This window comes from Physeter macrocephalus, chromosome 5 (genome assembly GCF_002837175.3).
Source record: "Physeter macrocephalus isolate SW-GA chromosome 5, ASM283717v5, whole genome shotgun sequence".
In the NCBI taxonomy this organism is placed as follows: domain Eukaryota; kingdom Metazoa; phylum Chordata; class Mammalia; order Artiodactyla; family Physeteridae; genus Physeter; species Physeter macrocephalus.
The window spans coordinates 41,340,286-41,354,333 of NC_041218.1; the positions used below are offsets into that span (position 1 = coordinate 41,340,286).

General features: G+C 41.3%; 1 long non-coding RNA gene and 1 other non-coding gene across 16 annotated transcripts in view; one reads left to right on the plus strand and one right to left on the minus strand.

Annotated features, from left to right (window-relative positions):
- LOC114486290 (uncharacterized) overlaps window positions 1-14,048 on the plus strand; it is a 107,924-nt gene that overhangs the window by 21,367 nt on the left and 72,509 nt on the right. The window lies entirely within an intron of this gene.
- The window catches only part of LOC102989652 (uncharacterized), a 95,589-nt gene that overhangs the window by 8,273 nt on the left and 73,268 nt on the right, over window positions 1-14,048 (minus strand). For 8 of the 15 annotated variants that reach the window (XR_008617343.1, XR_008617346.1, XR_008617347.1 and 5 more), the window contains 3 exons: window positions 9,912-10,107; window positions 8,530-9,495; window positions 2,410-2,470 (listed from right to left, as the gene is read on the minus strand). This is a non-coding gene — a transcript (uncharacterized protein). The other 7 variants (XR_008617345.1, XR_008617344.1, XR_003679760.2 and 4 more) reach the window with 7 other exon arrangements.

The window sequence follows — 14,048 nt, forward strand, 5'->3', positions numbered from 1 at the left end:
CGGAGCCTGTGCTCCGCAACGGGAGAGGCCACAACAGGGAGAGGCCCGAGTACCGCAAAAAAAAAAAAAAAAAAACAGTGATTTTTTAAAAGAGCATCATTTAGGAATCATCTATCTCATGTTTCCTAATCTGTATATTTAAACTTCTATGTCATTTATCAATACAGTAGAGGCACTAATGATGAATAATTATGAGTGTGGAACTGTAAAAGTTCAGAATATGTAGTCATTTACAGAGGCAGTGCAGCACAGTGGTCAAGGCACAGACTCTGGAGCCAGCCTGCATTTGAACCCTGGCTGTGTGACCTTGGAAAACTGACAACCTCTCTGAGCCTCTTTTCCCTTTTGTAAAAAGCATTATGAGAAAGATCCTTCTTCATATGATTTTTGTGAGGATTAGAACAGTGGTAAATAGGTGAGAGCTAATGGTATTTACTATTTTTTGGAAGCACAAATTTGAATCATGTGTGCTGTGGGATTGACATGCAATAGCTTATCCCCTGACCTGAGAGACAGGCTATTGTAGATCAGTGAGGAAAGAATGAATACATTAATAATGATGCTGGGACAGCTGGTGACCCCAACGGGAAGGCAATGAAAATAGAGCCCTGCTTCCCTACTTTCGTACACAAAAATCAATTATAGACAGAAATAAATTAAGGACTTAAACATGAAAGGTAAAACTTTAATTTTTTTAGAAGAAAACATAAGAGAATATCATTTTGTCCTTAGAACAGGAGACTTTTTTTAAAGACAAAAATAGGTGAAACTATTTTTGAAAGCTAAGAATAAATTCAACTACATTAAAATTAAGCACTTCTGCTCATTAAGATACCATAAAATATTGAAAATATAGGCACAACCTGGGAAAAGAGATTTGTAACACATTTAACTGACAAAAGATTCATGTCCAGAATAAAAGAATGCCCATAAGTCAAGAAGAAAAAAGTAAACAACCTAACAAAAAATTATCAAAAGACCTGAACAGGTATTTCACAGAAGAGAAGACAGGAAAGTTAATGAACATATGAAAGTATATTCAATACTGTTAGAAGACAAGACAATGCAAGTTAAAATCACAGTAAAATGCTATTTCACACCTACCAAGTTGATAAAATACCAAGCATGGCTAGAGGGCAATGATCAGGGACTCAGATGCACTGGTAGTGGGAAGTGCGTGGGTATAACCATTTTGTAACACAACTAGGTATTGGTAAGTAGAGTTGAAAACCCACAACCCTACAGCCTAAGTCCACTCCTAAGAGTGGATCCCCAAATTTGCTGCATGTCACAATCACCTGGCATGCTTTTAGAAATCCTGTGCCCAGGCTGCACCCAGATTAATTTAAATAAGAATCTCTGGGGGTGAGACCAAGGCATCAGTATTTTTTAAAACAGCCAGATGATTCCCATGTGCAGCCAAGCTCTCCAGCCAAGGGTACCCCCTGCCTATGACCTTCGGCTGCTCCTCAGAGGATGCTGAAGAGGAAGAGGCCCAGGTTTGATGAGACACCTGTAAGGCTACAAGCATGGTCAGCAAAATCCCACACAAGCTTCCCTTCCACAGGCACTGCCTGCAGGAGAGGGGTCCTGTCCACTCTGGATTTCTACCTCTTGTGCAACATAAAAAGCAAAGTCCTCCAGCGGCCCATCTGGCCCAAGGCACAGCCATGACCTCTTCCCCTACACCAATTGGGTAGCTGTGCTCAAACTGTATAGCTGAGGATGGGGCTTTCTGCGCTGTGGAGCTGAAGGCTGTGGGGGGAGTGGCGGGACTCCCAGGAGGTGGAGCTTTAGTCAGAGGTCTCTAAATTGGGGACTGCCAGCAGACTGTCGCTGATGTTCTCTTTTACGACATCCATATAGCTGTAGGGTGACTGCACGAATGAGGCAGGCCTCCTCAGCAAATAAGAGCTTCCTCATTATTTTGTAATAGTTGATATAAAAAATTGCGATTGAATTTGAAATCCAGTTGCATTATCAAGGGATTTTTCAACCTAACATTTGTCAATGAAAGAAAAGGAAGAGCTGTTTGATTCTTTAAGTATCCTTCTTCAATTGTTATTACATGGTTTTAAAATTTTTATTCCTAACCTTGAGAATAATGGCTTTTGTCCATGAAGACTATCAAAAATTTAAAGAGATCATCATTTAAAATCTTGATCAAAATTGCATGTAACTATTTCATGCATAAAACCTGATTTTTTAGAAAAGTATGTTCAAGGAGGAAATCTCAAGCTTCTTTTTTTTTAAAAATGTGAAAAGAATCTATATAGAAGTGTTATACTTTTTCCTAACATAATTATGTAATATTAAAAAAATCATTTTCTTAACATAATTATGAAACATAAAAATAGTTCTTTTTTCACCCGTACCTATAGAGATGCCCCCAAATCCCCTGCAGCTTACCCCAATATGCAGAACAAATACCATCTTTCTCGATGCACCATGACGGCTTGGGAAGCATGGCCTTAAAGAGAAATTTTGCATGAAAAGTATGTAAGAATGTATTTTATAGCAGCATTCTTTATAATGGTAAACAAATAGAAAACCACCCAAAAGATCGACAACAGAATGGATAAATGGTGGCGTGCTCATTCAGTGGAACAGGACACAGCAGGGGTATCAGTGAACTACAGCAACATGTCACCATGAAGCAATCTCAAAAGCTTTACATTAAGCAAGGGGAAAAAAGCAAGTCACAGAAGAAAATGTACAAAGTTCAAAAATAGGTAAAACCAAACAATAAATTTGGGTGAGAGGGGATTAGTGATTTTTTTAAGGAAAAATACAGCCATTCACTGATTCAAGTCCACTCAAACCTTGACACTTGCTGTTTTTTCTGCCTGGAATACTTTCCCCAGAGAGTGATTTGGTTTTTCCAAGATAAGGCACTACCTTATCTGTGAGGTCTTCCCAGATCAGCTGATAGAAAATTGTACAAGAGAACATGCAGCATGGGGGCGTGCACACACACAAACACACACACACACATCCGTCCAGACATACCCCTGCTCACACCACACAAGGATACACATCAAGTGCACACTCCATACCCACCTTATTTGACTTCATAGAATGCAACACCTGGCATATAGATTTATTTGTTTACTGTCTGTCCTTCCCACCCAAGGGAGCAGAAACTTATTTTGTTCACTACTATCTCTCCAGCACCTAGAACAGTGGTTGGCACATACTAGGAATTCAATAAAAATCATTGGATACAGATGGGGATTTATGTAGCAGTTACTTTATTCAGAATACCAAATTCTAGTGCAGGTACAGGATTTAAAGTCACCAACTTGGGTATGTAAAAATGAAACTATTTTGCAATAATTGCATTTTATTTTGTTCTCAGCCCCCACTTTTCACTGGTTGAGAGAATCTAGAACTTTCCATTTCGAGGTAAACCTTTCTTTTCTGGATTTTTCCTCTGGCTCTCCTTTGGATAAATGGTCAATGTAACATTTTACCCCACTCCACATCCCTCTGCCTGGAGGTAAGCTTAGTTCCTGGGGCATGGAAGTTACAGTGCAGTGTGAGAGGCCGGTCTTCTCCTCCATATGGGCCCATCACAGGCTGACATCTATGACAGTGTTCTTGTCCTGCTGGATCTTTGTTCACAGGCATATGTGACCCCACTGCAGCCAAACTGCTGAAAGAACAGAGTCGAAGCTTTCCTGTCTGCCTTGAGCATCCTCCTCTACCAATGAATCTCACTTGACTGAATATCCCTGAAGAGGTGAAACAAGCTCTTCCATCATACTGAATTCTTTCCCAATCTCTAAAAACTCAAAAAAAATTTTCTACCCAAATCTTGGCTTTGGCTCTATTACCAGAAGTTTTCAAAATACTGGACTCTCTTCAGAACCTTGACTGATCTGAATCTACCATCTCCCAGAGCAATGGATGATTCAATGGGTGAGTGATCTGAGGCCAGCAAGCAAACTGAGGCAAGGAGGAACATCTGCTGTTTCCTTGGAATTTTTTCTTACCGAAGCAGAACCCGTGGCACCACAAGACCTTAGCAAATGGTTTTACAAGTTTAAATAATGCTTTATTTACGTAATCCTTTGGGAGATCTGCAGAGGTATTTTTTTCTTTCCAACAGATGTTCACTACCTGCAACTCCCCCTTTTTGTTTTTAATGTAGCAATTTTTGATGGAAATATTTTTACCGGCTATTTCACACCTTCCAAATTTATTCAGTGTACAATCCAGAAGACAATGACCTGATTTTCAAAAGAAGGTTATCTCCTCAAGAATATTAATTATTATCCTTAGTATCCTGGGAGCTGTCATGGGTGAAAGAAATGGGCAGGGTAGCTTGGCTTTCACTACATCCTGGCTCATCTGTTCTTCTTTCTTCCATCAGCTACTCTCAAGGGCGCTAGCCTGTCAGTCAGAAGTGATGCTCCTCACCCTTTCTGTCCATAGCAGGTTGGCCTTGCTTCTCCAGGTGTGGTCCTTGGACCAGCAGCATTAGCATCACCTAGGAGCTTTTAGAAATGTAGAATCTTGGGCCCCTTCCCAGACCCACTGAGGCAGAGTCTGCATTTTATCAGGATCCCAAGGTGATTCGTGAGTTCGTTAAAGTTGGGGAGGCACTGCTCCAAATTCAGCCCTGCCCTCACTCCCAGGACATGTCAATTCTCAGGCTGAGGCCTGAGGTGCCTCTCCCCAACACACACACATGCAATCATGATTTAGTTGACCTGTGGACTCACACTGAGTCAACATTACTAGACACAGAACAATTTCCAGTATAAGATGAGCTAGGACAATTGTCCCTAACCCAGAGTTTGGACTGACCTTGGGACAGTAACTCAGGGAAGCAGCTAATAGGAAAAAGAAAGTGGTGCAAAAAGCAGTCTGAGACACTTTTATGTACATAAACCCCATCAGCTGTATTGTGATGGCAAATCATTGCAATCGCGGTTACAAACACACACACACACTTTGTCCAGCACATCCCCCAGGTTGTACTTTTGTGACTTATTTTTATCTACAAACATCTATTATGAGTTGATTTCACCTGAACTACAATTTTCCCTGGGTTAGTAAGATGAGTGTAGACTGGAAAAGAGAGGGGCAGATAGCGTGAGATTAGCTGAGCTCTTCTCACCCCTGTGTGGATCCTGTAACTACAGGTCAGGAGAAAGTATTCTGGAGCTAGACTGCCTGGGTTCAAGACCTTGCCCTGCTTGTGTCACTGAATAGTACAGTACAAGTTATTTCAACTCTCTGCCTCAGTTTCCTCATTTAAAATATAGAGATGATCATAATTGCACCTGCCTCTCCGGGTGAGTGTAAGAATTATATAAATTAACACACAGAAAGTGCTTAGAACCATAACTGATACATAGTAAGTGCTCAATAAATCATTGTTGTTATTATCTCTAAACCCAAATAGAAGGCGTTAAGCTACTTTTATTTCCTCCTTAAGCCATTTTTAGCTGTGAGACCTTGATTCAATTTACTTACCATCTCTGAGCCTCAGTTTCCTCATCAGTAAAAAGAGGATAAGCATAGTACTTAGCTCACAGTGGAGCAAAAGTAAAATGAGAAGACTTGTAAGGAAGCACCTAGCAGAGTACCTGGCACATTCAGGCTCTGAGCAAATCTTAGCTACTTTCTCTCCTTTGCCATGAAAACAAATAGTCAATACAACTAAATAAGATGTGTTATTTTACATGCAATTCACATTCAAGATACCAGTGCCAGGAAAATTCTATTTACCCAGCTCAAATTCTCCTTCAGTGATGCCCTCCCCCACCTACTCCCTCAGGGACCCCGTGACTCTCTATTCTGACCTGTCCTAAAGCACTTAGCCCACTGGGTCATGGCACATCTGCTTGTACGTACATGTCCTGAACTAGGCTGTGCACTGCTTAGGGGTAGGTATCATATTTTATTCATATCCACATCCCAATACCCCAGGCAGGGCCTTCCACAGAGCGGACAGTATTTGTGGCATGGATGGGGGATGCATTGGTGGGTGGGTGGGAGGGTAAGTGGATGGAGGAAAGCCTAGGGCAGCTCCAAGGCCCTTTTGCAACAGAAAGATGTAGAGGCCTGTTTGGCCCCTGTTGTTTCACAGCTGTGTTGGATGACTTGAGCTGTACATGACTTGGTAAAGAGTGCATTACTCTATTACATTGTGAATAATGAACTCTTTCCAACTAGGTGCATACACAGACAGAAAATAGCAACAAGTTCTTAGAGTTCAGGTAGTTTCAACTCTGTAGCTGAAGAGTACATATGTATTAGGGTTGTTCAGAGTTTATGCAGACCCTTTAGGATGGCGTCCTAAGTCCTCTCTCATCTGGCCCCAACCTCCCTTCCCAGGCTTCCTTGTCCTCTATCTCTTCACTGCCTGCTGAGAACTGCTCAGTCCAAGAACACTTTATGGATATCCCATCATAATCAACTGCCCCCTCTCTGCACACCCTCAGAAAACTACTGTGTTTTTTGTCTTTGCAATGTTATTTGTCCATTTTATAGATAAGGAAACTGAGGATTAGAGAGATTAACTGATTTGCCCAAGCTCACAGAGTTAGTAAGTAGAAGCATCAGGATGTGAACCTGGGCTATCTAACTCCAGAGGAAATGTCCTTGAACACCATGCAAAGAGCGGGGATGTTTACTTATTTTAGCAAATATGTCAATAGTACTTGAAAAAAGGTGCTGATGTGCTGAACTGGCATCAGCCATTATAAAAAAGAATGAGTAATTGACACAAATCATAGCTCTTGGTTACTTCAGTGACTAATCTCTTTATTCAGATTACTATCATGATATATACATATAAACATATACATCAACATATTAATTGTCAATTTCAAATTTATAATCTGTGTTTCCCTGGGCCAGAATAAAGGCTGGAGTTCAAAGCAGGGTCAAATTAACAGTAATTATTATTCTTTTATGATCTTTATTTCCCGCTTGCTATTATAGGACTTAACAACCTACTGCCAAGCTTCCCCAGAATCTGTTTATTGTAGGGAACTCCTTGGAATATCACATACATTAAGGCCCTGTTGGTTACTAACATATGGTATGGACCTTCTCTCCAACTGTGTTCTGACACCTTGGATGAGGCTTGCTAATGCCACCTCTGCTATCACGAGTAAGACAGCACCATATTTTCCCCATTTCACCAAAACCATCTTACAGTCCAAGTATAAAGCAAGAGAATGCCTGTCTCCTTTTATATTTCGCTTAGGACCCTAAACTCAAAACTAGTCTTAGATTGCCCTGGTGTCCACAAGATTTTAACAAAACCATCTCTTTCTGTTTTGACAAGACCCACCTCTATCCTATGCAACCATTCCTTTGGCCCTGCCTAGGACCAACAGGGCACCCTCCCCTAGGGAAACCTTTTGAGGAGGTGGTAGAGTCTGCCCTTGGGTTTGCTACAGCAGAATGCTCAGGAATCCAACTGGCCCTAAGGTCCAAGCTCAAGCTGCCAGTGCCTGGCCTTCACAGCCTCCAGGCTCTGTGTTCATTTTTCTAGTCAGGCCACAGTATAAACTGAATTGGTGACCCTACCCACCCACCCCAATTCATACATCAAAGCCCTACCCCCAGTGTGACTGGCCTTTAGAGAGATAATTAAGGTTAAATGAGGTCATAAGGGTGGGGCCCTAATCCCATAGTACTGGTGTTCTTAAAAGAAGAGGAAGAGACAGACGACAGGGAGCTCCCTCTCTCTCTGCACGTGCACAGGGAAAGGCTAAGTGAGGACACAGTGAGAAGGTGGGAAGAGAGGTTTCACCACCAACCAACCAACAGCACCTTGCTCTTGGACACCCCGCCTCCAGAACTTCAAGAAAATAGATTTCTGTTGTTTAAGCCACCCGGTCTGTGGTATTTTGTGATGACAGCCCTAGCAGACTAATACAGACCATAAAGGTCCAAACAGGTCCACTCAACAACTAATAGGAATCACAATGCAGTAAAATTCCCCACACGCTTTTTCGGAGAAAGACATTTCTGGGACACCTTTTGCCCCAATGATTATTCCTCACCCACTGATTTCTGTGTTTCAAGGAGGAGCTTCCCTTCCTGCTGACTTTAAGCATCCTGTGGAATAAAGATCATCTACAGGAAAGGCATCATCTAATCTCAACCAAGAGACTCCCTGAGGGATCATGGAACACAGCCAGAGAATTTCACTCTCTGGGCATCTCTGCTCCTATGCAAAGAGGGGCTTATGCAGAAAGGATTTACCCACATAACAAAATTGCCATAAGGTAACTGCTAATGACATGGCTGCCACTCCATGCAGAGCACCTGCCACCACCTGACACAGCACAAATCTCCACATTTTGGCAGCACTTCTTTGTCTAACACAAATGATCTTATTTTCACAAGCAGCTGGAACTGCCAAAAGTCCCAGTGAACAAACACAGTCTGGCAGATGCCACAATGGGGCTGAGAATATGAGTTCCTGGGATGGGAACTGGCAGGTCTACACACTTCCCCAGGTCCCAGCAGGCAGAGCACAGGCGACAGACACACACTGACCTGCATGTTAACGTCCCCAAAGTGCAGAGAACAGGACATGGGAGACGCAGAGGTGAAATTGGTATGAAAGTGCTTTAAGGTGAAACGAAATGCTTCTCACCGCTTTAACCACTGAGGAGATTTTCAGATTATTCAAAGGCAAAGGCAGCCTATAAACAAGGTACAGGCACATAAAATATGTTTTTAACTGGAAAAGCAATCCAGGGCTGTCTTAAATGCTTCATATGATAGAAATATTTACATTTACATAGAAGGAAGAAAAATGGTTAATTGGATTCTTTTGAATGAAGGACCATTAAAGTGTATTTTCACAATAATGGGTAGCTTCTTGCCTAGGGGCACTTGCAGCTATAGCAGTCCCTCAGGAATGTGGGAAATCACCCCTTCTCCGGTGGCAGCCTCTTGGATACATCCTCTACACTGCCACCGTGCCCCCCAGAGAGCTTTATAAAATGCACAACTCTTCACATCCTCCCGAGGGTTGTTCTTTTTTGCCCTCAAAGTTGTAGCTACAGTCATCAGCACGGCCCATGCATGAGTCCCCTCATGATGGCCTTTGCCTACCCCTCTGCCATCATCTCCTGCCCTCAGACATCACCCCACACAATAAAGATCCCAAACTACTCACTCTCAAGCTGTCTTCATCTCCATAACTTTGCATATACTCTTTCATCCTCTACTCTGCTGAGTGAATTATGACCCATTCTTCAACATATGGGTCAAATTTACCCTTCTTTTCAAAGCTTGCCTGATGCTTCTAAGCAGTTACTTGCTCCCTCCTTTACATCCCCAGAATACTCGAGGAGTCCCTTTGAAGTGAGGTTTAATATTCCATTTTGTTAGGATGTCTTGACACATATTGAGATGATGGGCCCAGGTGGTAGGTACCATTCTTATTTTTCTTTGAGTCTCTTTAGTATCCTCTAGGGCCAAGCATATTAGCTGTTTGCCTAGAAAAATCTTTTCCTATTAAAATATGTGGAAACAAACAAACAAATGAAAACACAAGGTGATTCATAAAATATATTGAAGCATATGGAAAAGGTAATGTTCCCTAAAAATGTAGAAAAGTATACAACAAAACAACAAAAGAGGAAGGGAGGGAGGAAGGAAGAAAAGAAGAACAAAGAAAATTTTAGAGGACATTAGCTTGATGTCTTCAAAAAGATATGGAGGGCATGACCTCCAGGAAACAGGATCAGGGAACCTCAAGAACAGAAGAGGTTGTGATGAAAGAAGAGACGTGACAGGAGCTTGTGGAACTGGAAAAAAAAAAAAAACAACATGCAAAAAGGCAAGGAATTACAAAATGCAAAAGCAAAACCAAGACTAAATTAGAGCCATAAAAACCTCTTTCTTATTGTTCAGCTGTGTTTCCCCACCTGGCACATCAGGCCCTGGCTTCTTCCTCCTGCCCCGTCTAAGCTACAGGAGTCCCAGCAGATCTCCTGACTTAGCCTCACCCCTGCTAGGAATCTCTATTATCTGGAAGAATCGAAGCTGAGGTAGAAGGTGATAAGAAGAGCATGTAATTAGCCTTCTTGGGTAGGTAATCAGCTGCATCTTGGTCACTGGATGCTGAAAAATTGAAGAAAAAAAGTCATCAAAGAGAGAGAAAAGAAAAACAAAAATTAAAAGAGTAGTAAAAATAAGAACAGAGGCAAAGATTGGTTATCTTTACAAAATATGCATTTTGTGTTTTAAAGATAATAAGTTATGAGTCTGACTCCAAAAGTATAGGCCACAAAAGCAAAAATAAACAAACTGCACCATATCAAACCAAAAATCTTCCGTACAGTAAAGGAAATCATCAACAAAATGAAGGGGCAACCTACTGAATGGGAGAAAATATTTGCAAATCATAGATGTGATAAGGAGTTAATATCGGAAATATATAAAGAACTCTCATAATTCAATAGCAAAACAAAATTGATTAAGAAATAGGCAGATGGGCTTCCCTGGTGACGCAGTGGTTGAGAGTCTGCCTGCCGATGCAGGGGACACGGGTTCGTGCCCCAGTCCGGGAAGATCCCACATGCCGCAGAGCGGCTAGGCCCGTGAGCCATGGCCACTGAGCCTGCACATCCGGAGCCTGTGCTCTGCAACGGGAGAGACCACAACAGTGAGAGGCCCGCGTACCACAAAAAAAAAAAAAAAAAAAAAAAAAATAGGCAGAGGATCTAAATAGACATTTTTCCAAAGGAGACATACAAATGGCCAACAAGTACTGAAAAGATGCTCAATACCACTAACCATCAGGGAAATGCAAATCAAAACCATAGTGAGATATCACCTGACACCTGTTAGAATAGCTATCATCAAAAGGACAAGAAATAACAAGGGTAGGCAAGGATGTGGGGAAAAGGGAACACGTGCACTGTTGTTGGGAATGTAAATTGGTGCAGCAACTATGGAAAACAGTATGGAGGTTCCTCAAAAAATTAAAAATGGAACTACCATATGATCTCACAATTCCACTTCTGGCTATTTATCGAAAGAAAATCAAAACACTAATTCAAAAAGGTATCTGGACTCCCATGTTCTTTGCAGCATTATTTATAATAGCCAAGATATGGAAACAATCTAAGTGTCCATCAATGGATATATGAATAAAGAAGATATGGCCCATATATATATAGATAGATATAGATAGATATATATAGATAGGTACTACTCAGCCATAAAAAGGAATGAAATCTTAGGAAATCTTGCCTCTTGAGTAAACATGGATGGACATTGAGGGCATAATACTAAGTGAAATATGGAACACGGAGAAAGACAAATATTGTATGATCTCACTTATATGTTAAATACTTTAATAAAAACAAACAAGCTCATAGATACAGGGAACAGATTGGTGTTACCAGAGGTAGAGGGTGAGCTAAATGGGTGAAGAAGGTCAAAAAGTGTAAATTTCCAGTTATAAAATAAAGAAGTCCTGGAGAATGTAATGTATAGCACGGTTAGTACAGATAATAATAGTGTATTGCATATTTGAAAGTTGCTAAGAGAGTAGATCTTAAAAGTTCCCATCACAGGAAGAAGATTTTTTGTAACTATGTATGAGGATGGAAGTTAACTATACTTGTTGTTGTGATCATTTCGTAATCTATAAACATATATTGTTACGTCGTACACATGAAACTAATATAACGCTATATGTCAATTATGCCTCAATACATTTTTTTAAAATAAAGGTAGGTTATATTTTTATGACAAACATCAGAAAATACCCCAAAAACAAATACTCAAAAGAAGTAAAAACTATCCCCAAATTATCACTAACATTGTAATCTATATTTTTCCAAAAATTACAGTTTTCATACTCTCATACAGATACCCTACATCAATTCTGTAAGTTCCTGTTGAAGATATTCTGTTAGACCAAATAAATCTAGGTGCTATTGAAAGATAAACCCAGAAATCTGCATGTTAAAATGATAAAAGTGTATTGCTTTCTCAGATCACAGACCATTGCTGACAACAGAGAGATTCTGGTTTTCACTCCAGGGCTCCTTCCAGCTTGTGATGCCAGGAGCTTGGAGGCAACATCTGTGATGTGTCTCCAAGGTCACTATGGAAGGGGAGGAGGGCAAAGTGAGCTTCTGTGGGGACAGAAGGTGTGCGTCACTTCTGCTCACATTCCATTGACTCCACTGACTGAAAGGGATGAGGATCTAAGATTTAGCTTTGTGCCCAACATAACAGGAGACACACAGAGGTTGGGGAGCATTAGCAGTCTTTGGGTTGTGTAGTGGTTTTAAAAGAAGCCCACAAGTTGTCTGACGCTCCTCCCTTCAAAAGGTAGAGCCTAATTCCCCTACCTCTGAGTGTGGGCTCAAGTTCTAACAAATGCATATGATGATGTGTGACTTCTAAGACTGGGTCATAAAACGCCTTGTAGCTTCCTCCTTGTTTACTCTGTCTTCTCTCTTGAATCACTTACTCCGAGCAAATGACAGCTGCCACATCAGGAAGACACTCAAATGGTCCTATAGAGAGGTTAGGGTGATATAGAATTTAAGACTCCTGCCCATAGCCAGCAATAAATCGAGCCAGACTTCCTCCTAACAGCCACAGAGAGGGCCATCTTGGAATTCATCTTCTAACCCCAGTCCAGCCTTCAGATGACGGTAGCCCCAGCCCACATCATGACTGCAACCTCATGAGAGGGCCCCACCAGAAACACCCAGTAAAGCTGCTTGGACTCTGACCCCAAAAAACTGTGAGACAAAAAATGTTTACTGTTTTAAGTCATTACGTTTTGGGTAATTTATTAGGTAGCAATAGATAATCAGGGCAGCATGAATCCACACACAGAGCATATGACTAAGCAAAGTTATATATATCTTTTTCACTAAGTGGGACTTTGGGACCAGACCCAATATGGAACCTTTAATGGAGACTCCATGACTCTCTTGCTTACACTTGGCAGCTATGAGACTTAGGGACAATGCTGAGAGAGACACTTCCTCTATGCATTTCCTTGAGGGCCAAACTCATAGTCTAGCCCTCTAATTATTGCGAGTCAAATGGCCAGGTAAGGACATTCCAAGGAAAACCATGCCAAGTAAAAGCAAGGAAGAGGGAGATGGAATCTGAATCTGACCAACAGGCCCATGGAGGTGGGAGGAGGGGACGAGGAAACAGCTTGTAAGAGGACACAGCCCCTCACCCTCTTCACAGAAGCAATCCCAGAAGAAAAGAGCAAATTTGCAGAAAAGGGAAAACTTTCCATTCTGACCTGGAATCCAAACCTCTTTTCTTGTCTCTCAAAATTCTCCACCTCCAAGTGCTCAGAGTTATTAAATATCTGTAATCAGATCCACTCACATTAGATTCCTCTGACCTGGGATGCAGTGGGGTTAATGCAAAGGAGCTTTATGACTTCCCTGGAGGCCAAATGGCATTATCGCCTGGGCTCCTAGGGCTATTGTTCTCTGCTTTTTAATAATAAAGGCTGGGGTCTGATTAATTCTATGAAAGAATAACAGTTTCTAATAATAGCCTATCTTCTCAAGTTCATTTTCACTTAATAACATCATACTCTAGTACATAGAGTCACTCAAACAAAGAATCAACCGAGTGTTTTCACACTTAACACCTTGCTAAAGTGGCTTTAATGGGCAGGGTATTTAGCACAATAATTGTTTACATAAAGCAACAAAAAATTGCATGAATTCGTTAATGTTTGTAATTTTTTTTCTAAATTAAAACTGTCCCCTTTTTTTTCTTCTTTTTTTAAACATCTTAGTTGGAGTATAATTGCTTTACAATGGTGTGTTAGTTTCTGCTTTACAACAAAGTGAATCAGTTATACATATACATACGTTCCCATATCTCTTCCCTCTTGCGTCTCCCTCCCTCCCACCCTCCCTATCCCACCCCTCTAGGTGGTTACAGACCACCTAGCTGATCTCCCTGTGCTATGCAGTTGCTTCCCACTAGCTAACCACCCTACGTTTGGTAGTGTATGTATGTCCATGCCACTCTCTCACTTCGTCACAGCTTACCCTTCC